Raw genomic sequence first — 23907 nt, 5'->3', positions numbered from 1 at the left:
CGGGAGGCCGTGAGCCTGCGGACCCAGAAGATCTCCTTACCCTTCTGGTTTTGAAGAAGAATAACACTGGGGCCTTCTTAAAGAGAATGACCAGGAGGGCCTCTCTGAAGAGGAGCTACATGATGAAGCCTATAAACACTGACACTGAGCAGAGAAGGGGGTTGGGAGGGGCATCCAGACGAAGGAAAGGGCCGTCACCATTGACCAGGCGTTGAGGACCTCCCCTGCAGGCTCTGCACTTGGCCGGTTTTGTTAAAAGAGTCTTGGTTCCTAAATGGTCAGTTCAAGTGTCGCCGTTCGCAGGAGCCCTCAGTTGTGGCTTTCAAGCAAGGGAACCTGGACACTGGTGCCGTGCGTGTCCCGAGGATTCTGGGACTCCATGTCTCCTTGGGCTGTCGCTGCGACCCCCTTATACCACCTTGACTGCTGGGCCGTTGTTTTGTGTCTCAGGTTACACTGGAGCAGATTAAAGGAGACACAATGAACAGGCATTTTTGTGCACTCCAGTATCGTACTGTTGCACTCCACCATGACCCCCAGCCCCTAAGTGTTAACCGGTGTGTGTTCCCAGCCACAAACAACAGGGGAACTTTGGTCATGTCATCTCATTTGCCTACTCATTCACGAATACTCATTCAACAAATACCAACTGGGCAAGAAGTATGCGCTGGCATGACGGGGTAGATGGGTCCCTTGGGCCTCAGTTTCTCCATCAGCAGCATGAGGGCCTGGGCTCGATCACTGGTTCTCAACTGCAGTCATGACTCCCAAACCCCCAATTTTTAAATAAATTATTAAAATTTATTCCTTTAATAGCTTCAGCCTCACTCCCTGGTGTACTGAAAAGCTTTCTCAAGTGGAAGAGAAGACAGTGGAGTGACAGCTAGCAGCTGGGAATCTTTATTATTACCTAGAACTTAGTTTTTCTCCGCCTAGATTGTTAGGATATGTGAGGCTCACTTGCACAAGGTCTCTGTGGGAAGAGTTGAGAACTGCTGAACTGGATGTTCTCTGAGATCCTTTCCAGCTCCGACGTTCTCTGAGTTCTGTGATTATTTTTCTTTTTTCTTTCTTTTCATTTAACAGCGTTTCATAGGCGTGTTTCCGAGAATCCACGTGGTCCGCTCCCTTGTCAGGCTCAGGGGTTCGGCTGCAGTTTTGCTTAACAATTTCCATACTGAGCCCTCCCTCCTGATTCACTCTATGGACCTTTCGAGAGCCTTCCTTTCAGTGAATCCCAGTGGTATGTGATCTCCCCACACTCAAGGTGTTTATCCTGGTACCAGTAGGCACTCAGTCACTGCCAGATGAATTAGTGAATTCTTAATCGTTGTCAAGAACCTCACCGTACACATACATACATGTAGTAACCTTTGGGTTATTTGACTTCTTTTGTGAGGGTATTAATTCTTAAGATGGAATTGCCATATCCAAAGTTATAAGCGGATTTCGTGCTTTTGTGACAAACTGCCAGATCGCTGTGGCGCTTTCGTTTTATGTAGGAAGTGGTATCGCTCATACTACTTGTGGTGATTATTTATAACATTATCTTAAATAATTAAGCAAATCAAGGAGTACTTCCTTTCTCTTTTTGACTGGGTATCAATATTCTTTGCATCCCAAACTCCAGTGGTTTCCCTAAGCCACTCAGACAGGGCTGCGCGCCCTGAATTTGACCAGAGAAGGAAAGCTGGGCTGCTCCAGTGCTGGGGCCAGCTGTGTGTGGGCCCACCCTTTTGCCAGTTCAACACCAGACTGGTTTGGGGTTTTCTGCCATGATGGTGATGATAATGATGATGATGCTGATAAAGATAACCATAACAACCCTGTGAAAATATCATTAGCCCCATTTTGTAGACAAGGAAACTAAGGCTCAGAGAGGTGACCCAGCTTGTCTTCAGTCACACAGCTGGGAATTAGCAAAGACAGGATTTACGTCTGGTTCCATCTGACTCAAAGCCAGTCTCTTTCCAGTAGTTACACTACACCACTCCCCAAGTGGACGTCCAGGATCAGGAGGCTGGTGGGAGCAGCAGGTCTGTCAAGTTCTGCAGGGCTGAGCTGTTTATTGTTGCAGAGGACACTCACCACTGTGCTAATTACATTAATTGCTGCCCACTCTGCCACGAGGTGGGTGGCTTGACAGCACCTAGCAACGTGGTAATGATGCATGGGCCTGCCTTTCTGCGAAGACGTCTGACGGCTTTTTTTTTAAACTCCTTCTTGTGGTGGCCAAAGGTAGTGATTACACGTTCTGTTGGTTGGAAGTCAGTGACTCTCTACCTTGTAGGGGGAAGGTCAAGACTCTGAACTTTGCCCTCCATCGGCATCAACTGTGCGCTTGATACTTTATTTAAGGGTTCTTTTATAATCCTCATGGTAGCTCAGAAGTAGGTGTTATATTATCCTTATTGTGTTTCAAAGGGAACCCAGTCACCTGCTTGGGGTCACATAGCTAGCAAGGGGTGGAAACAGGCTTAGAACTCAGGACTGTCGGGGGACAACCTCGGTCTCCACGCGCTTCCCTCCGTCACAGGGCCTCTCAGAAGGAGACTTTTTCCTTCTGATGCTGGGAGCTGAGTTACCCACCAGGGGGGCTGAGGCTGTTTCTCTAGACAGGAAGCAGGGCATTGGGAATTGGGGTTTGTGGAGCCCTCTATCATTGAGGGATGAATATTTGACATTTCAACCTTCCACCTCCCACTGCTTCCCGGAGTTTCTCAAGGAAGTGGTCACAGGGTGTTCCAGTGACTTTTTAAGAGATGATTTGAAGACTACATCCGTGTACTTCTTGGGAGGGACAAGATGGCTTTGGCAGTTCATCATAATTGGGTAAATTACTTACCTTCCCCAGAGACCCAGATAACAGAGGCCAATTTAGGAGGTAATTGACTTTGGAATGTTGTGTATGCGTGCACTTTATGGGTGTGTCCATATCTGTACGTCTCTGCATACACAGCAATGAAGTATTGTGTGTGCATTCTTCAGGACATCTCGGAGTTCTGGGGGGCTTAGATGACTTGGTTCCTTTCTTACCTACCATCTATCTGTACAATGAGGCTTGAAAATATACTTGACTAAAGTTCAAAACAACGACATTATATGATGACACAGAGTAGTGGCTAAGGTATTTGGAGCTAGACCAGGGTTTGACCTTGGCTCTGCCACTCACTAGCTGTTGTGACTTGGGCAAGTCACTTAACCTCTCTGGGTGTCGGCTTTCTCATTTCTAAAAATAGGGATCCTAACAGTTCTGACCTCATGGGGTTGTTGTAGGTTAGGGAGGTTTTTGAGGTCAGGGACTATGTCTATTACTTCTCTGGACCCAGCCAGAATGAGGTTTGGAAAGAGCAGGCTTTGGACTTAGATAACGCCTTGACTCTGATTCCAGCACTCCCATTTTGGCTGTGTGACCTTGTAGAAATTACTTAACCTTTCTGGGCCTCAGGTGCCTCATCTATAAAATAGAGGCTCATTATTCCTACCTCCAGTGATTGTTGCATGATGAGGTGGGACATACTGCATTGGTTAGCACAGAAGAGGCATCTGTTTCCCTTTTCCCCATCACAGAGTCTTACATTCAATGATTGATGATTGAGTTCTTGTCTGACGTGTAAAATACACTCTTTTCTCTTACACTCCATTTTTATTTTCTCCTTCTCGCCCTTTTTCTTTCTTTCCCTCCTCTCTCTTCCCTTTCCTTTCTTTCTCTTTTTTGGTCAGCTCCCATCTAGTGTGACTCCACCCCCTGTCCAGGATCCTCTGTCCCCTGGATTTTTGGCAGCAGCCCTTCTCACTGGCCTTCTCGCTGTCCGGGCCTCCATTTTATTTTCCACGCAGAGTACCCTTCCATGACCTGAGGCAGACCTGCCGCTCCTCCGCGCCCTTCCCCAGCGCTCCCCTCCTCCTGTGCTGAGACAGGCTCTCTGGGCTGGCTTCCTAGGCTCCACCTCTGACTGGCTTGCTGGGGCCTCCAGGGCCTCGGGGCGCCGTCGTGGAGGTTCTCGGGCAGTTCTGGCTTTGGCCTTGTCCTCTTGTAGGCCCTTCCCTGTGAGCGTCCTCAGGCCTCTGCTCACACTCAGCTCATCAGAAAGGCCTTCCCTGACCACCTGATGGGAACCAGCCCCCAGGCACTCTCAGGGCTCCCGTTTATTTTTCTTCTCACTTATCCCCCACGTATTATATATTTATTCATTTGCTCTTTATTGCCTCTCTCCCCCGAGGAGATGTATGCTCTATAAGAACAGACTTTGCTTTCTGTTGTGTCCCCAGAGTGCTGCACACAGTAGGTGCTCAAGAAATATTTGCTGAATACAGGAATATGTGTGAGCTCTCTCTGCAATGGTAGAGACGATGTCCCAGGTGATTCAGGCCTGGACGGCTCACTGACCCAAACCAAGCTGAGAGAGGTGAGGAGGAGCAGCAGTGGTCATCGAGGGCCGGCTCCCTGCTGGCGTGCGCCTTCGGACCAGCTCTGTCTTGTCTGTGACAGACACCAACATGCCTGCTCTCACCCTTGTGTTTTGTGCCGTAGCTGCAGGTTGCCTAGAATTCCACGGTAGCTTTACAATGTGATTAATTTTGCTCATACGGATATGTCTCGATCACAAATAAAGGTCGCCCACCCAGAGACATCGGCTGAGTCTGCTGAGCGGGGTGCTGGGAAGCGAAGTGACAAGTCACAGTCCCTGCCTTCACGGAGGAGGGTGGCACAGAGAAACAGGCCTGTCCAGCTCAATCTGGTAGGGCTGCAGGGGAGGTGGGCCCTGATGCTGTGAGGCTTAGCAGAAGGTCTGGGTCATGGCCCTGGAGGGGTGGTGGTCAGAGAAGGCTTCCCGGATGAAGGATTGTCTCAACTGAGGCCTGAAGGATAAAGGAGCGGGAAAGAGCCAGACCAAAAAGGGGAGGAGTTCTAGGAGGAAGGAACAGAGGAAAGAAGGCCTGGCCTCCGTGGGTCCTACACAAAGGAGGGGGTGCAGGGCACCATCAGATACCTGGAGAGCAGTGGAGAGCCACAAGAAGACCGTGGGGAGAGGAGTGGCAGGACCAGATCTGCCTATTAGAATAAAAACTAGAGAAAGCCTTTAGTCAAAAGTGATTTTCCCCTAGTCTTAAAAATTGTATTTATGGTCTTTTAAAAGAAGTATGACATATACACAGAAAAGTGCACAGGTCCCGAGTGCAGCTTGATGAGCCAGTGAGCAGTCCTGTGTGCCCTGTGGGTCGGCTGGGTACACGGGTTGTCAGAGTGGAGGAACAACAGGAGCCCCAAATGGGCCATGACTCAGACTGCTCTTCCTTGTCTCATGGAGAAGTGACCCCATAACAGACAGAGCCTGGGCTCTGGAGAAGGAAGACTCAGTTTTGAGTCCCAGAGTTGGAATTTCCCTGCTGTGTGATCTCAGGTAAATGGCCACACTTCTCTTATCCTCAGTTTTACGATCTGCAGAACGGGCTCCCGGTCTCTGCCTCAGCGTCACGGTGTGAGGACAGCAGGACAAAGCCCGGGAAGCTCCCTGAGCTGTGCGAACAGCCGCTGACCTGCCTCTTAAACGCCAGCCTGCCTCAGGCCTGGACCGCTTTGCTTTGCTTCCTTCCTTCTCCGCCCGACAGTGTTTCACATAATGAGGAGGGGGAGGCGGAGAGTTTCTCTTTTGCAACAGTTTTTTGGTTTGTTTCCTATTCCAAAATATCTGTGCCAGATCTGGAGCGTTGCTCCTGTGCCCTCTTTGTCCCTGCCGCCATCTCACCTGACCAGGCTCAAAGACGCAGAGCAAGGAGGGGAAGGAGTTGGGGCCACGGAAGAGGTTCAAGGGGACGAGGACTCTGATTCTCCTCTCCCAGCCTCCACTGGGGACCGGCTATCCCAGCTCTGTACTGGCATTTGGGGGTCATAGGGGGAGGTGTGGGGAGACACGGAAGGGAAACATGGCATCCACCCTCAGAGAGTCTGCTGGCTCATTTGTTGAGACAAAATGAAAACAGGTCCGTAACAGAGCAAAGCCAGCTACGGTCGAGGTCTTACTGTGAAGAGGCAGAAAGCCCCAAAGGAGTTGAGAAACACAAGGGACAAGTCCACTGGGTAAAACACCATCAGAGGGTGAGCCCCGTGTGCAACGGCTCCTTCTCTCCTCCCATTTCAGATTCTGCGCATTTCTGCAATAAATATCTTGAATGGCACAGCGTATCAGACCATTCTTTTACATCCATCATCTGACGTGATCCTGGCAACAAGACCAAAAGCTAGATATTGAAGTGCCCATGTTCCCCATGAGGCACTGAGATTTCCAGTGACTTGCTCCGGATCATCCCGCTGACCCACATGCACCCTACTCCTTCCACTTGGCTCCACCGTCCCGCTGAGCGTGGGGGAGCTTCATCAGGCTGCATCGCATTGCATGCATTTTTAGTACTTGTGTGCACATGTCAACAGGCATGTTGGCGTGCCTGCTGGGTGAGTCGGAATGATTGCTCTTTTGAGTGGGTAAATGCATTTTTGCTGGCAAGGGCTGGCTCAAAGAGCACAGGAAAGGAAGCACATGTACCCGCTGTGTGGGAGGCGGTCACACGGTGAGGGCTGCTCCTGAACCGACGACTGGGAAATGGCTCTGGTAGGCCCTGGTGGAACTTGACTTCACTAGGGGGGCCCCAGGGTTTTTCCATGACTATTCCATTTCCAAGCACAATTCATTCCCCATTCTTTAAAAAAAGGAGCTAATATTTGTTTAGCACCCACTATGTGCTAGGCCTGGTGCTTGGTGCTTCACATTCATGACATCACTGAATCCCACACGCCCTGCCACCATTAGCACCACTCTTCAGCCCAGGAGACGGTTTCAGGAAGGTGGGGCCCTTCAGACCACTCAGCTGGGGGGAGCCGAGCAGGGGCTCCTGCCCGGCGCTGTCCAAACAGCAGGCTACACTGGCATTTACAGTTATTGGTGGGACACTTTATTTTTCAGGAAAGTTGTAAATTATCTCTAATTCATGGCCCAGGATGCTGGCATGCTGACCCTACCCCTGTTCTTCGAGAAAGAGAAGTGCTTTAGCTGTTCATTCCTGAGTAACTGAGCTGCTCCGCCCGGAGATAAGAATCTTCGCTGCAGGTCACTCGAGTGTGATGTCAGAAGGGGACAACATGCCACCCTTGCTCATTTGGCCTTTTTTCTTCTTTTTTCCCTAAGACGCCTGGCCTCCTTGTAAGACCTTCCCTCACCATCTCCAGAGCATGTGGCTGCTGAGGTGGCACCAGCCATGATGGGGAAGGCAGGACCTGTGGCCTGGACGAGCCTGTGGTCAGAGGGACCTGGTGTGGATGGAGTCCATTTGAGATGGGCTCTAATAGTCTTCCAGAGACCCCTGGTCCCCACTGTGTCTCCAGAAAAAGTGGAAACTGTCCTCAGCGTCATTTCAGAACATCTGCCATCTGAGACAAGCGTTTGGGCCACCAGCCCCTTTTATGAAGAGATGACAGCTTTGAATACCTGAATGGCATTAATGTTTTGCACTGGGCAGAGAGGTTGACCAAACCTTCCAGAAGTGGAACGAATAATAAAGATGAAAGTCTTTGCAACTGTAGGGCCCGCCTATCTTTTCAAATCTCTTTGAAGGCTCATAAAAGGAGGGAACTGGAGAGAGAGAGACTGGGGGAGAATGAGCTCTTAGCCTGGGCGGCATGAGAAAGCCCAAGGTTCTGGCTGTGTGACTTGGGTAGACTCCACGTCCCCTCTGGGAGCCCCAGGCTTCTCTTCTGCTCTCTGGCAGTGGTAATGCTTTTCCTCCCCTGCACCAGGCCCCAGAGGGCTGCTGTGAGAATTGAAGGAGAAGTGTGTATGGTTTGGAGCGGGGTTCCAGTACCGAGAAGGCGCTCAGGCAAACGTCAGGAGGCCTGAGTTGTACTTTAGACTCTGCCGTGAACTCTACAGCTTCTTTCTCTGGCTCTCCCCTTCTGTAAAATGAGGCATTAAAGTAGGTTTTTTTTTTTCCTCTCTGGGCCCTTTTGACTCTAACGTGCCGTGATTCCTATCTCTAAGTGGATGATTGGAAGCAACTTTTAAGAGATGAATGGATCGTTCCTATTTAGCTATTCAGTCATTCAACAAATCCTTAATAAGGGCCTCCGGCTCTAGGCGATGGTACAGAGGGACAGACAAGCCAGATGCAGCCCCTGCCCTCACGGCACTTCTTGTCTGGTCTAGACGGTCCGGGGAACTTCCTCATCTCAGACAGCTGACGAAGTGCCAGGCCTCCAAGGGGAACACTGTTAGCCAAAAGAGCTCTGTTGGGCACGTACTAGATGCTCAAATAGTCTTTGAACAAATCAATCAATGACAGCACCTTAAGAAAACTCTCGGGGTGACCCTAGAGTCGGGGAGCAGTTCCTAGGAGTCAGGAAAGGTTGTGGGAGCTGCGGTCAAGGGCGTGTGTAATTGCTCAATAGTTCGTCTGTTGAGACACCCGAGAATGGGAGGGTCTGCCCCTACCTGCGAGGTTCTCAAGGGGGCCGGTTCCTGAGCATAAGGAACAGCGGCGGCTTGCCATGCCCTGTCTTTTCTCCAGAGGTGGAGCCAGTGCAGATGCTGGAGCCCAAGGGGAGAAGGGAAGAGTGGCCAGAGAAAAACGCCAGCATTGGCATGACACCTGGGCCAACCGCAGAGGCTGCTGACAGGCGATGGAGTCTCATCAGTATCCCGTGGAGGGAGAACTGGCGCCCGCTGGGACGTAAGGCCACACCCCCACCTCAGAAGGCTGCCTGGGGAAGTGGGAAGAACCTGGGCTTAGGAGTCAGAGACTAACGTGGGTTGGAAGGCTGTGGAATCTTGGGCAAATCACTTAGCCTCTCTGAACCAGCTTCCTCTTCTGATAAATAGACATGATGGTGTCGGCCTCCCTAAGATGCCATGAGGTATCATATGTCTTAGGCATCTAAAGTCAGCACCTTATCAGGACCTGGGTTGTGTTTCTGTGCGATTTTGAAAGACAATGCTAGGAACAACTTCGATGAGGAAACTCAGAAGGAGGCTGTGTTACCTTCGATGTGAGTGGAATAGTGAAACCAGCCTGATGGATTGAGATGGATTCAGCAGCGGCGTGACTCGCCCCTTGCCCGCTGTCTGACAGACAGGCATTCTGCCCTCTTTGAGACTTGGTTTTCCCCTCTGTTAAACGGGGATAATTTTCATGCTCAACCTTTTCTCATCCATCCAGTAAACATTTATTGAATGACTTTATGAGTCACACTGTGCTTGATGCTGAGGACAAAGGACAGAGCATGGTCCCTGACCCTTAATGTGCAAAGGCCAGGAGATGTGGGCAATGCAGATGTGATCAAGTGGCCAGCTGAGCATGCCTTTCTACAGTGTGGACTTTGTACAAAGCAGTAGGAGACTACTGAGAGGTCTTAAGCAAGGGAGCTGGGGCAACATCAGCATATCTGCATTTTAGAAGGAACGCTCAGGGTTATCTGTGCATGTGTCAAGTCAGATTACGGAGAGCAGCTGGGGTAAACTGATTCTTTCCTCCTCCTCGTCCTGTTCCGCTTCCTCCTCCTTTCCCTGCCCACATAAGACAGCTCACACAGGCTGAGATAACCTGCATGAGCATGCCTGGTGTGGTGGCTGGCACATAGTAGGTGTCCAATTAGCATATATTATACCCTTTTTTAAACATCGTCCTTGAATGAGACACCCCCTGGCATGAAGTGCAAGTTGAGGCAGCAATGCAGAGGGTGTGGCTGTTTGTATTTTCTGGCTGCTGCTCAGGGTATGGCGGACAGGATTTAGGTCAAAGGAAGTTCCCCAGACAGTTCAGTTTGAATCAGTCATCTAGGGTTTCAGGGAGGGCAGGCCAAGGTCATACTATCTCCCCTATTTCATGAGGCCACTCCTCTTCAGGGTCCTGGTCTGGAAAACTTGCCAGACATGGACGATCCCATTACTGTGTCCGAGTCGGCTTCCTCATCTGTAAGATGGGTATGAAGCGCTTGCACTGCCAACCACACGGGGAGTTCCTGTGAGGATCAGAGGAGGGTGAGTCACAGCTAAACAATAGGACGTCCCTGGGGCCAGGCTTTGTCCTGTGAAGGAAGTATCACCATTCTCCCTACCCTGCAGGTAAAGCAATGGAAGTTCAGAGAAGCCGTGTGAAGCTCCCAGGGCCTCGGGAGTGCTGTAACTGGCACCCTGGTCTTTCAGCCTCTGCAGGTGACACCGCAGCCTGCTCTCCTTTGAAAACCACAAACAGCTCTCTGAGCTCACAGCACCATGCAGGCACTCCAGAAGCATGTGGGGAAAGGTGGAGGGAGGAAGGGAAGGGGCAGGGTTGGAAGTCTGAGGAATTCTTGCCTAATGCCTTCAGACCCCACCCCCAACCAACTTAGAGTTGTCTGCGCCACGCCCTCCGGAAACGCTTCCCCGCCCCAGAGAAAAGTGACCTGTCACCTGTCTGACTCCTCACAGGGCTGCGGCTGGTGAGGGCCCAGCCTGAGTCTGGGTCATGGTGGTATCTCCAGGCCCTAGTACAGTGCCTGGCACTCATTCAGTATTTGTGAATAAATTTCTTCTGTTGCTGGCCTGGATTTCCTGCCCAAGCTTTCCTGTTGGTCAACGGGTCTAAGGAGCCGGGTCTTTCGTCAGCTGGGAAGGTCCTGCAAGGTTGTTGGGCACATGCTGATGGATGACCAGTGAGAGGTCCGTGTGCCAGCTCTGAGCCCAGCCTCCCACACCCCCTCACTGCTGGGGGAACTCAGAAGGCTGGGATGGCCCATCCGCCCTGCTCTTCTCCATGGGACCTGACGCTGGTGAGCTGAGCACAGGGCCCCCGCGTCACATGAGGAAGCCTAAGGGGTTGCTGAGTAGACAAAGGTGCGTGCGTGAGCCATCGTGTGTGCCGTGTGTGCCGGTGGCTTGAGTCGGGCCCACCTGGCTGATAGCTGGTCGACAAGTCACATGAGAACCAGAACAATGCTCCGTCAGGTTGAGCAACCAGCTTCCCTTCCTCGCCTCCGGCAAGAGCTGGGCCAGGGAAAGTGAAGCAACCTGCTGGGGCCTCCGCGGGGTGGGCGTGGGCGGGGACCTGCCGGGAACCGGCGGCTGGACCAGTTTCCATTGCTCCCGGACAGGATGCAACCCCGTGACTCGGGCGGAGGCAGGAGAAACGCACGCCCTGGGCGCATCTCTGTGTCCTCCAGGGCGACACTGGCTTTGGCAATGATACGACTGGGGGCTCTAGGTCAGCGGTCACCGGGCGTGCGACTTCCGGCTGCTCCATCAGGCGAGCGGGCGGGGCAGCAGCGAATCAGCTGACAGGTAGGACTGGAGGAGGCTGTGCACCGCCCGCCGGCGGGGAGGAAAAACGCGTGCGGGGGCGGCGCCCTGAAATTGCGGGGTCCTCACGCCGCCCCCGCGCCTCCCCCCGCGCCTCCCGGCGGCGCCTTTGGGCGGCAAGGCCCGAGCCTGAGTCGTGCTGGAATCCCAGCTGTTCCACCGACAGGCTTTTGTGGTCTTGGGCACGTGACTTGGCCCGTCTGAGCCGGTTTTCCCAGATGAAAAACGGGACTCTCTTCCTCAAAGCGTGGCGTGAGAAGTCAGTTAAAGAAGCCAGGCACAGTGCCTAGCACGTAGTTGGTGCTCCTATGGCGGGGTTCCCTTTCCCCTCTTCGTGTAGGATCCCGATCTCGCTCCCAGCCGCAAAGTCGCGCCCCCCAGGTGACCCGAGGACGGCGGGGTCTGGGCGGCAGCAGGCCTGGCCTGGCAAGAATCCGAGAGTCCTCGGAGCCCTGCCAGCCTCTCCAGGGGGCCGGGGCGCGTGGGCGGGTCCCCAAGGCCGCCTTCCGGCCGCGGTCAGCGATCCGCGATCCGAGGGGGCGTTCCGGCGCCTCTTTCCCGCAGGTGTGGGTTTGTTCTCAGATCCTCTGGCGCCCACAGCGCCGCTGGCGGCCTCCCCCGCCGCGGCCCGGCCTCCAGCGGCTGTCCATACAAGGCCGGCCTCCGCCGGCTGCTTGCTGTGTGGACGGCGCCGCGGGGAGGCGGGGCTCGCGGGCGGGCGCTCCGGGCCAGCGAGGCGCAGGGGGAGCGGCGCGCCCTGCGACCCCAGGTTCCCGCCGGGTGCTCGGTGCTGGCCGCCTTCGCTGAGCCCGCGCGCCCGGGCGGACCTGCGCCCCCCGATCCTCCCCGCAACCCCGCGAGGAACGTTCTCCTCGTTTTACAGACGGGGGACTGAGGCTTGGCAAGTTTACATGGCTTGGCCGAGGTCCCAGCGGCAAGAAACGGCAGAACAGAGAATTCGAACCGAATATCCAGGCTTTCCCCCACCCCACCTGTCATTGCTGAGACTGTGATGGTCTTAACGGGAAGAATAAAGAATAACCACAAGGAACCGGATCCACAGACCAATGGGAAGAGAAAGGGCCGTCCAGAACTTCCCTGAGTGTCTCAAACAGGGGTACTCAACCACAGGATAAAGCACAGACTATTTTTCTTGGGTGGCAATTTTACTCCTTTTTAAATTACAAACTGTAAAATTCTTATTGAAACAAATAATGATGGAGAATATAAAACTCTAGGAATTCTTTTAGCTGAAAATAGGAGACTTCAAAGAAATTTCAGGCTGTGTCCGCACCGTTCACCTTTCGCTGGGTGGTGCAGAAACATGGCTGACGTCATTTACACAGATAGGAAACTGAGGCCGGAACGGAGTCCCGTCGGGAGCGAGAGGCAGAGCGGGCCCAAGATTTCCGCCCCTGCGGGCGCCTTCTGCGGGCGGCGGGCCCGTGCACGGCGAGCTGGCCTCGGGCCACTCAGTCGGCCGAGCGCGGCCACGCGCCGGGGGCCGAAGGCGACGGGGACGCGCGGGGGGTGGGCGGGGCCCCAGGGGCGTCTCCCCATCCCCCAAGCCCCCGGCAAGGGCGGGAGCGCCGCTCCGCTGGGCCCGTCCGTCAGGCCCGGGCTTCCACCCGCCCCGCCTCTGCTAGCTCTGGGTCTTGAGAAGTGACTCCCGCGCTCTCCCCGCAGCGCGTGCGCCTGCACAGAGGAGGGTAGCAGCGCTTGCCCATAGGGTTGGTGTGTGCCCGTCTGTAACGGCCTGGAACGTTCAAAACCCAATTCACTGCCGTGTTTGGCTGTGGTCGTTAGGCGGCCCTGGGTAGGCAGCTCAGGCCAGTTAAAAACTGGATGACCGGGCGGGTGTACTTTCTGCAGTCCCCGTCTGGAGACGGGAGTTTCATTATACTCCATCACGGGGGGGGGGTGGGGGGGGGGGGCGGGGTGGGTAAGGGGTGCGGGGGGGCGGGTGAGGACAGATGGCAAGTCCACAAGTGGTTGTGTTTGTGACTCTTTATTATCTGCCAGTACTGTCTTCAGCACCTTGCACTTATTAACTCATTTAATTCCACCATTACAGTATGGGAGAGTATTACTCTTATCCCATTTCATGAGTAGGAACTGAGGCACAGAGAGGTTTAGTGGTTTATTTCAGGTCACGCAGCTGCTAAGTAAGATTTGAATCCACAAAATCAGGCTCCATACTCCATGTTCCTAACCCGTACTGAATGTACCAGGCACTATGCTAGGCCATGGGGTTGCCGCCAGGAGGAACAACACATAGTCACCTCCTCAAGGAAGGTCAGGGTCCCCCTTCTGAGTTCTCGAGCCTTCCGTACCTGTGCTTACGTTTATTGCACGTACCCTGTCGTGTTTACATGCACCTCGTGTGCACCTCTTACGCAGTAGGAGTCGACACTGTTGGTTTCCCTCTCCCTGTGTTTTGGGGTGCAGTTACAAGTGCTTACATGGAGCGGGGTGGTGGGGGTTTTGGGTGATAGGACACGGTGTCGGGAGGTGCTCGGCACACCCGAGTCCCCCTGCAAAGTACTTGGTGATCGTCCAGTTAAATGGGCTGAAACGGCGCAGGCTTGAGGGCTGGACCTTTTATAATAGTGCTTGCTTCTGCCTGTCCGAATCACTGTCCGTGTGCTGGAGTTCCCGGAGCTGAGGGCGAGTTCACTGTGTCTGTCATCGAATCATTTCCAGAACCGCTTGTGGCCACGGCGCCTTCGCTCAGAGGTGCAGGGCTGCCTCTCACCTCCTCTCCCTCCTGGGGTGCCTGTGCTCACCGTCTTGCTGTAAGTGGCTGAAGGGCTTAGTGGAGAATGCTGAGCTCCCCGCCACACAAGTGTCCGCTGTCCTCACGTTCATTGCCTACATGTCATGACCCTTTCAGACTGGGCTCCTGCATTTGAAGCCTTGAGGTAAAGGTGAAAAGTAAGAAAAAAAAGCGTCACGGTTGGAAATAAAAACGTGCAGTGGGGAGGTTTCCAGAGTAATAAAAAACAGCTTTAAATTTTAGAAGATTTTAAGCAGGGTCTGGTTCGAGGCAGCGTGCCCTGAGTTCCCATCACCCATCGCGGCTGTGTTCTGAGACTCAAGACTGCCTTCAGGGGATTCCGGGAAAGCAGCTGACGGCCTGACACTGACGTGTGATTGCTCCTGGTAGGTGGCATAGCCGGCGGGCAGCGTCCAGCACCTGGTGGGCGCTCAAGGGGAAGCCAACGTGATTAGGGACGGAGAGGCAGAGGGGACGTTGAAGACTGTATACTCAGCTGACATTTATTGAGCACCTACCGTGTGCCAGTTGCTTGTAAATCTATTATTTCAAATAAACCTCACCAGAAGCCTGTGAGGAAAATACTACATTACAGAAGAGGAAGTTGACACTCGAAGAAATTCATCAGCTTGCCTGTCTCCCAAGGAGGAAGCGGCAGGGTCTGCCTTGGAAGTCGGGTCTGACTCCAGGTTCTGCGTCTGGTTCGCTGCAGCCCCTGCTTTTCCTGTGTGCCCGCTGTCGCTGATCTCAGAGCTGGAGGCGGACCAGAGGGGCCTTCCAGATCAACTCAGCCCGGGTTTCTCTGCCTCTGTTATAATTCAGGTCACCACAGATGAACCCCAAAACCTCACACCTTCTTTTTATGAGTTTGAAGTTCAAAATAATTTAAATATCATGATTCAAAACAAATCAAAGCAAAGGGACAATGTTTTCCGTATTTTGTTTTTAGAGTAAATAAGCCTCCCCAGAGCTCCGGGTTCGCGGCCCTCGCCTCCGCCCTCCACCCGCCCGGCGGAGAGCTGCGCGTCCTCGCCCCCACCCGCTGGTCACCGACTTCCCGGGAAGTTGAGCCCAGAGAGGAGGAAATGGCCAGTGACATGGCCAGCATTTGAACTCAGTTCTCTGCCTCCGACTGTGGTCTCTTGCCTTCACCTCTGCTCTCTCTCAGCCTGCTCTCGCCACGCCCAGGCCCGGGTCTGCGCTCCGGGCAGACGCCATCCCCCAGTTCCAGAATGTGTCGCCTCCAGGCCTGCGCTCGGCCCGTTCCTCCGCCCGGATCGCCGCCCTCCTCCTCCTGTTTGCGGCGTGAACTCCATTCCTCCAGATCCGGCTGAAAGGCAGCTCCCTCGAGAAGTTTTTCTGGACTCCCACCTGCATCCAAATAAAGGGGCGGATTCCTCTTTCCTGCCTGGCGTGAAGATTGCCTCCCGCGTGTGTTAACACGTAAATGGGGTTCGCCAGTCTCTCTCCCTCTTAATCGCTTATGACCTCCCTGGGCATCCCCCCCGCCGCTGCCAAAACTCGGCGGGTGGGGCGGGCCCGCAGTTGCGCGTGTTTTGCGCAGAGTGCCGGCGCGAGCGAGCGCTCAGCGGACGCGGGTGAGGTCCGCGCCGCCCCGCGCGCTGGGTCCCGTCCGTGTCCTTCACGGCGATCGTTGTCTTCACTGGGCTGCGAGCCTCGGGGGCGACTGTCCTCTGCAGGAATCAGGGAGCCTCTGCTGGCTTTCCAGGCGGAGAGTTTCTTGATCCACAGGCAGCACAGAGACTTGCTCACGGACTGAAGTTGTGGGCCGCCCGGTGTCCAGGCCCGCGCCTTTGGCGTCTGTCCCTGGAAGGGCTTCGTGTTACACAGAGGAGGCTGGGGAGGAGAAGCGCTTTGCCTTCATTCTCTGTTTATTCAAGAACGTTGCCCGCTGCTGCCTAGGAGCTGTTCTGGGCACCAGCGCTGTAGCAACGAGCGAAGCGGAGAAAACATGGCTCGTGGCGTTTTCATTCCCCTGCGGGATATGGACAATCAATAAAGAAATAAATCTATCAGTCCAGATGGTAATAGATATTATGAAGAAAGAGCAGGGACCACCACAGACCCAGAGGAGCACGGGCAGACTCCTTTAGACTCAAGGTGAAGAAGGGCTGCTCGAAGAAGCCGCGTCTGGAGAGCTGTGAATGGGAAGTGTGTTCCAGGCAGAGGGGCAGCATTTGCAAAGGCCCTGAGGTGGAAACAAGCTGGGTGCCTAGAGGAACAGCAAGGTGGCTGGAGAGGCAGCACGGATAGTGCCTGCGCTGGGTCCCAGGTGGTGCTCTGTGGCCCCTGCTGGGGTCAGAGGAGAATTTGGAGGTGAGATAAGATTGGCCATGGCAGCTTGTTCTGAGTTCAGCCCAGCTGTGGGTGAGTGAGTGACTGAGTGAATGATGCGGGGCCTGTCAGCTCGGAAATCCGCCGAGTGCCTTGGTCAGGTAGGTATATAGGTTTTAGTTGGTGAAAAAATGAAGGCTTGTGGGGCAAAATTTAAGAGCAACATGATCTTTAAAATGAGTTTAAATGTTCAAACCAGAACAAAATCAGAGTGAGTTTCGGAGGGTGAAAATTTTAGTGTTTCTGCTGTAGAGAGGAATCTGCCAGATCCGCCCCAGGATTCCTTTACCCGTTGTGTACGATTGCTCTCGGGGCGGTTTGAGGCTCGACGCTTCACTCTGGAGCGGGGGCTACCCCTCGGATTGTCCCCGCCCCAGGCTCGGGGCCACAGCACCTGACAGTCCTCCGGAGAGTAGCCCGGCCATCGAGGCCACACCGAGGCCACATCAGAGATGGGTGCACCCCCCTTCCCCGGGAGCAATACGGCGGAGTCCTGCGGCATCTGGTTAGAGCAGTGACAGTATCTGGTAGAACAAGGCAGCATCAAAGAGGGCGAGCTGGCAGTGCCGCCTCCAGCACAAGGCACAGGTTATACTGTGACGATTGCGGGGACTGAGGACAGTTAAGGGGGAGGGGCCCGGGCAACCTCCTGGCTTTGTTCTTGCTCGACCTTGAGGGCGGATAACACACTCTTTCCTCCAAGATGATGGGGAAGCCATGTGAAGGCAGAAGGGCCTGGACTCAGATTCTGTCTTGTTTTCAACTCTGTGGGGTGCTGTGTGACCTTTGGCACAGTCCTTAACCTCTCTGAGCCACAGTTTTCTCTTCTAGAGCACTTAATAATCCCCAGGTCCAGAGCTCCCCACCACATTGCTTGTCTTCCTGGGTCCACAGCCGTGTGCCTGCAGTGTCTCCGAAACAATGAAAATGATAACTTCTGTTTTTCAGGAACCAAATGAATTCTGGCTAGACCGAGCATAGTTGGTATTCTTGCTTTGATATTCTTGCGGCCTTTACTTTGCTTGTTTTGTTTCTTGTAATTATAGGGTCTTGGCCAAGAAACTTGACATGTATTTGCAGAGGAGCAATTTTATAGCTTTCCTTAGAACTGGAGCTTCAGCAAAGGGCGGGGGCGGGGGTGGGGCGTGTAGCTCGGGGCCCTGTGGGCGGCAGTGGTGTTGCGCAGCGACTGTTGGGTCGTTCTTTGCCTTTCCTCGGCAAAGCAGACTCCAGGGTTGGAGAGAGTTGCATTTTAATATCAGGATTTGGGGGATCTGAGAGCCGTTAGAGGGAGGGGGCCGGGATGCCGATGTGTCGATGGGCTTCTTGGAAATGGGCCTACTCCCAGGGACGGGCAGCGCTGTCCCGCGTCGGGCCGGGCAGGGCGGTGTGCACTCCTCTGGGGGCTGCCTTCCAGGCCGCTCCCCGCCTCGGGCGTGCGCGTGGCCGGGCGGCTTCCTGGTCCCTAGCGTGGGGAGGTCAGCCTTGCCAACCTGCCCCCTCGGGTCATGGGCTGTGTAAAGATGCTGCCGTGCGCAGGCCCCGGCTCAGTGCCTGGGGTAACGCACGGAGCAAGTCACTCTTCAAACTCTCCGCAACCCACGAGTGTGGCCTCTGGAAAACCACGGAACTTCGTGAATGCCTCCGTTTTTTCATGTGTAAAATGGATGTACCACTGTCTAGCCAGATTCACAGGGACTTTACGAGACAATGGATAAGAAAGCATCTTGTAAATTGTCAAGTCCCAACAGAAAAATAAGGGGTCACTATTTTCTTCGTCCTCATCCCTAGTCCCTGAGAAGACCTTGAGCGCGGATCTGCTTGCTCGCGCCTCATCAGGTGCCATTGTGCCCAGAGTCAGAGAGGCATCTGCTCAGATCCCTGCTATACTGGCTACTAGCTGCTGTGTGACTCTGGGGGAATCACTTAACTTCTCTGAGCATCTTCTGAGAATTCAGGACAATGAGACTCACCCCAGAGGTGTTTGTAGTAAGACTCAAGTGGGAGAGCATGTGTATCTGTCTAGAACAGCATCTGGGATCAGCTTGGTCAGTGCTCGTTACCTCTCTTTCCAGCCCTCCACCCCACTTGGATCTTCAGTGAGGTGGCTGTAGGTGGGGGCTGGCCTGGCTTATTCCTAAAACTGCTTGTCACATGTTAAGCTGAATCATGGAGAGTTGCATGAGTTCCTTTCTCCACTGAGCTGTGAACTCCTGAAAGAGATGATGTGTGGCTTGTAATTCTAGCCCCTGGTGTGGGGTGGGCACGCTGTTCTAGGCACAGGGGAGAGAGCACAGACACTGGGCTGCATAGATCTGAGTTCGAATTTCCCTCTCCATGTCCTTGTAATAGGGACCTGGACAAGTCATTTACCTACTTTGAGACTCAGTTTCTTCATCTGACAAATAACCAAATAGAGATGGAGATATTTAGGGGTTGGTGAGAAAATTGGCTAAAGGCCTGTCAAGTGACTAGCATGGGACCTGCCACATAGTGAGCCTTAACGAGTCACTGCTGACTGACTGGAGGCTCCGCCCACACCATGCTCTGTCGCTGGCGGCCTGTTCTCTTCCTGGACAGAAGTGATTGGAAGGTGCGCCCAGGATTGGCACAGCAGGGGGTTGCCCCTTGTCCACACACCATTTGCCTGGAGAGGAAGAGTGTTTTATCCCTGACATTGTTCAGAATTGCCTGCACATGGTGACAATAAAAAAGCGACTGACTCATTCAATGTTACTTTATTTTTTTTAAAGTTCGCTACAAATATTGCATCCCCTTCTTACCGGCACCAGGGGTGGACCACTCCTACCTCCCCATCTTTGGTCACAGAGGCTCACAGTACTAAGAGTGGGCGGGGGGGGGGGGGGGGGGGGGTTCTGCTGCTCTAGGGCAGTGCGATGGTGTGTGGAGGGCTGGGGCCGGGGCTCTGGAGGAGCACGAGGTCAAAGCCACCCACCCACCCTGGTGTTGGGGCCAAGGGTTGGGGACACTGCCGGGGTGCTCACAGAGGAGGAGCCTTTAGGCTGGTCTTGCTGGAAGAGCCAGTCCATGCCGAACAGGGAGGAGCAGGGAGGGCTGTTGGGTGTAAGCGACAGCACCTGCCGTCACAGACTTTTCACACTGCATGCGATATTCTGGGAACCTCAAGTAGGAGGGTTTGGCTGGAGCAGAACCAACAGGACATACTACTTGTATTTAAAAAATCTCCTAAGAATGACTGACTTCCCATTTTCTTGCAGGTTCTGGAGAAGCTTCCAGCCGGCTGCTCTGTTGTTCTCTGAATGCAGACCGTGGTGGAGCCCTGTCTTGGCCCGCAGCCGTTAGGATATTTCTCAGGGAAAGCCCTTGGACCAAGAAGTCTGTTTTTTCTTTGGAAACTATGAGACTCTCTGCAAAAACAAAGGAATTTGGATTCTGTTCAGGAAAAATGTAACCTACAAACAAATAGCCTTGGAAAATCTGTGCCTCCCCCTCGGTGCCTGGGTCAGGCACAGGGACAGCCCCACCCCCGGGCTGCTTTCGCGCTGGAGGCCACCTCCTTTTTCCTCTTCTGTGTGTTGTCTCTGGCTGCCCAGAGGGCAGTGCCTCCTCTCCATGCCTTCCCCTGCCCTGCCGCCCAGGGCCCCTGTCTCTGCAGTGCCCTTGATCTGGTTGGAATGCTCTTCCCTTCCCTGGCTGCAACCCTTCCTCATTCTTTAAGACCCAGTTCCAATGTCTCCCCTCCGGTTCTGAGTTCCCCAGGTGGCTAGTTGCTCTGCTATTATGTTGCTCTGAATAATTTCAAATTTAAATATACTTCCCTTTTCTTTCAGATAGCAATCCCTGATTTTATTCTTTTAAGAAATATGGTAATAATACTGACTGCCACTCTTAAACTCTTGCTATGTGCCAAGCGGGGTTGTACATTATGGTACCCACTGCATGCGCAAAGTGATTAGGAAAAAACTGGCACATAGTGAGGAGTCAGTAAAAGTTACTTCTTATTATCCTTATTTTATCTTAATTCTCGCATAACACTTGCAGCAAGTAAGATTTGTCATGCACATTATGATGATCGGGTTCCTCGTCTGTGAGCTCCTTGACGGTGGGGACTGTGTCTTCTTGCTTGTCCAAGTCTGTGGACGTGCAAAGGGTGTTTGGTGAGTGAACATTTAGCCATTGAAACTGATGACTGAGTGCCGAGATTTACTTCGTGAGTTTCCAAATCAACTGAGAGTGGCTTTGGCCTTAAGAATAGATATGGGGACTCAGAAGATCTGGGCTTAATTCTATTCCAGCTACCTGCTAGCTTTGTGACCTTGGGTACATCAGCCAATCTTTTCTGAACCCAAAAACCTATTTTTCAAAATGGGTGTCATAGTCCCTAACTTGCCTTCCTCACAGGTTTTCCTTGAGCGTCAGATGAGCTCACACATAGGAGAGTTTTGTGAATTGTAAAGTATTTTACACACGTGAGACATTATTGTTGGAATCATTTTGGACCCAGTGCCATCACCACCAAACGTGGCAGAATATGAGCCCTCGGGGAGCTCTAGCTGGACAAATAGCAATGTGCTGCTTTTGGTTTTCACAGTGTTTAAAAATGTAGTCCCGTAATGTTTGTAACCGGTGTTTCTTCTCCTCAAAGCATGCATCCAAGGTATTAGTCTCAGTCCTTTTAAAGGTTTTAAAAAGGGCCTTGATTTTCCTGCTTGGCTGCTGTAAAATCTATAACCCTGAATGTCACGGTGACGTTCTCTCTCAGGAAACGTCCGCAAGAATTGTAACTGAACAAAAACAGTATTTATTTTCCTTTTTAATTCAAGAAGCTAAATGCTAGGGAGTAGAAGGAGAGATGAGAAGAAGTGTAAGAGATGGGCTTGCTCTCAGGGAGCTCACAGGCTGGTTTGGGAGCCGGATCTGGGTCCTAGGCTTGTGGGCAAAGGACGTGATCTGAGGAAGGAGAGATGCGCTGCGTTGAGGTGGCCTGTGAAGGCTGCAGGGAGAAGGCGGGCCTGTGTTAAGCTTAAAGGAAGACCGTTGTTTGGACCACGACCCTGGGAGCATAATTCATAAGCCAGGGCCCGGCCGCTGACTACTGCTGCTCTCACTCCCCCTTTCAGCAGGATTGTGATGTCTTTAGTTCTTGGGGGCTCAGGAGGAAGACATGAGGCTGTTCTAGACACGCACTCACGGACAAACGTCTGAATCCAAAAAACTAATCTTTTGTGACTGATGCTTTCATGATGAGGAAATAAAAACTCCTTACTTTTTTTTTAAAAAATGTTTTGGCCGTGATGTACTTGGCTTAAAAGATGTCAGAAAGAAAGCCATTTATAGAGAATCGTAATACTCTAACTTCAGCATAACGCTAACAACAAGGGTGCCCCTGGATCGCTAAGGTTAACACACACTGCTGAGAATATGGGATGGCAGTAACAAGAACCCAAAGAAGGAAATATTAAAAATACACAATTAGGAACTATTTAGGAAAGAAAGTGAGAACACCAGGTCTGGAAATGTATACAACACAGCCAAAGCCGTAGTCAGAGGTAAATTCAAAGCATTAATGCTATCACTTAAGAATAAGAATAAATGAAAAGAAAGCAACTACATGTCTAACTTAAGAATTTAGAAAATGGGGGCCGGCCCGGTGGCGCAGCGGTTAAGTTCACACGTTCTGATTCTCGGTGGCCCGGGGTTCACTGGTTCGGATCCTGGATGCGGACATGGCGCCGCTTGGCACGCCATGCTGAGGTAGGCGTCCCACGTATAAAGTAGAAGGAGATGGGCATGATGTTAGCTCAGGGCCAGGCTTCCTCAGCAAAAAAGAGGAGGACTGCCAGTAGTTATCTCAGGGCTAATCTTCCTCAAAGAAATAAATAAATAAAAGAATTTAGAAAATGGGCAGCAAAACAAGACCAAGAAAAGCAAGACAATAAAAAATACAAGGATGATAAGTGAATTAGAAAATCAACAAAGTAGGAGAATTCGTAAATAAATCCACAAGATGGTTCTTTGGAGGGCAACTTAAAATAGGAAAACCTCTAGAAAATCTGCTTAAGAGAAAAAAATCAAATAACTGATATCTGAAAAATTTATACTGTTTGTAAAGCATGTCCCCATTCCGTATCACTCTTGGTCGCTAAGCTAATCCTGTCTGTTATATATTTGTATCCCTATTTTGCTAGTGATCAAACTGAGAATCAAACAAATGAGGTTACTTTTTAGGGTCATACAACTAGTGAGTAGTTAAAGCCATGATTTGAAGCAGGTCTGCTAACCTTGTTGAATATTCTTCCAATCATCCCATGGCATCCTCTCAGGATGAATTCAAGAAAGGAAGAGTGGAACATTTAGCATGTCTCCGTTGGTCTCCTGGGACCGCCGTAACACATCACCACGCATTCCTGCTGGCTTGGAGCAATAGGAATTTCTTCTGTCACAGTTCTGGAGCCTAGAAGTCCAAAACCAAGTTTTGAGCAGGGCCACGCTCCCTCTGAAGGCTCTCGGGGAGAGTCCTCGCTGTCTCTCCCAGCCTCTGGAGGTGGCCGTAGTCCTTGGTGTCCTCGACTTGCAGCTCTAGCATCTAACTTCTGCCCCCATCTTCCCAGGGTTTTCTCCCTCTGTGTCTTGACTTTGTCTCCGTCTGCGCATATGTCTCCTCTGTTTTCCCTTCTTGTAAGGAGTTAGTTTTCCAAATCTACAATTTTCCTTTCAGTATAACCTCATCTTAATTGTGTCTGCTATGACCCTATTTCCAAATAAAGTTACATTCTGAGATTCTGTGTTGACATGAATTCTTTTGGGGGAAACTATGCAACCCAGTATAATGTCCTTATTTCTTCCGAGTGTGGTTTCAGAAATCTTCGTTGTGCTCTGTCTGCATAAGGGATCTGTGCATGCATGCATCCAGCCAGCCAGCAGTCATTACTGAGAGCTTAAAATGTGCGAGGTACCTGATTAGATGCCCACAACACAAAAAGAAAACAGTGTTTGAGATCTTTGGCCACACTATTAGGAGTGTACTAAGCTAGGGACAGGTGGAACTGATGGTCGTATTCTAGTCAGACCAATGAGAGAACTATTCAGATTCAGGCACTTTAAGAGGGACGTGAAGTGGGACATGTTCAGAGGATGGTGGCCAGGATCCTACAATTGTCTCAGTGTGGCCGCGGTGAAGGAACCGTTGGAATGGCTAAGAATGGCTCAGGTGTGCACATGGGCAATGGGCGAGGGCTAGGAGGCATGAGAGTGCTCTCTGATATGTGAAGGGTGACAGCCGTAAGAGTCTGGGTTTGTTTTTTGTGTCTGGCTAGAAGGACCACAACCAATGGGTGGAAGCTACAGAGATTTGTCTATCAAGCTGGTTCACAGTAGAAACGAGGACTGTCCAAAGACATAGCCAGGATTGGGTGACGCTGGTAGCTGCCCATGTGGGAGTTTCGCCTTTAAGCTGTCACACCTGCTGAG

General features: G+C 52.3%; 1 long non-coding RNA gene across 2 annotated transcripts; it reads left to right on the top strand.

Annotated features, from left to right (window-relative positions):
* Positions 1 to 9367: 9367 nt before the first annotated feature.
* On the top strand, positions 9368 to 23217 carry LOC124240366 (uncharacterized). 2 transcript variants are annotated; one of them, XR_006888852.1, is made up of 3 exons: positions 9368 to 11306; positions 19695 to 20594; positions 22761 to 23217. It is a non-coding gene; the product is annotated as an uncharacterized LOC124240366 (long non-coding RNA). The 2 variants fall into 2 exon arrangements; XR_006888851.1 differs by lacking the exons at positions 9368 to 11306; positions 22761 to 23217 and adding an exon at positions 13814 to 16437 and having other exon boundaries at positions 19695 to 20266.
* The last annotated feature ends 690 nt before the right edge of the window (positions 23218 to 23907 follow it).

Source organism: Equus quagga, chromosome 5 (assembly GCF_021613505.1).
Source record: "Equus quagga isolate Etosha38 chromosome 5, UCLA_HA_Equagga_1.0, whole genome shotgun sequence".
Classification (NCBI taxonomy): domain Eukaryota; kingdom Metazoa; phylum Chordata; class Mammalia; order Perissodactyla; family Equidae; genus Equus; species Equus quagga.
Note: the sequence above shows the minus strand (reverse complement) of the source record. Positions and strands in the feature narration are given on the sequence as shown.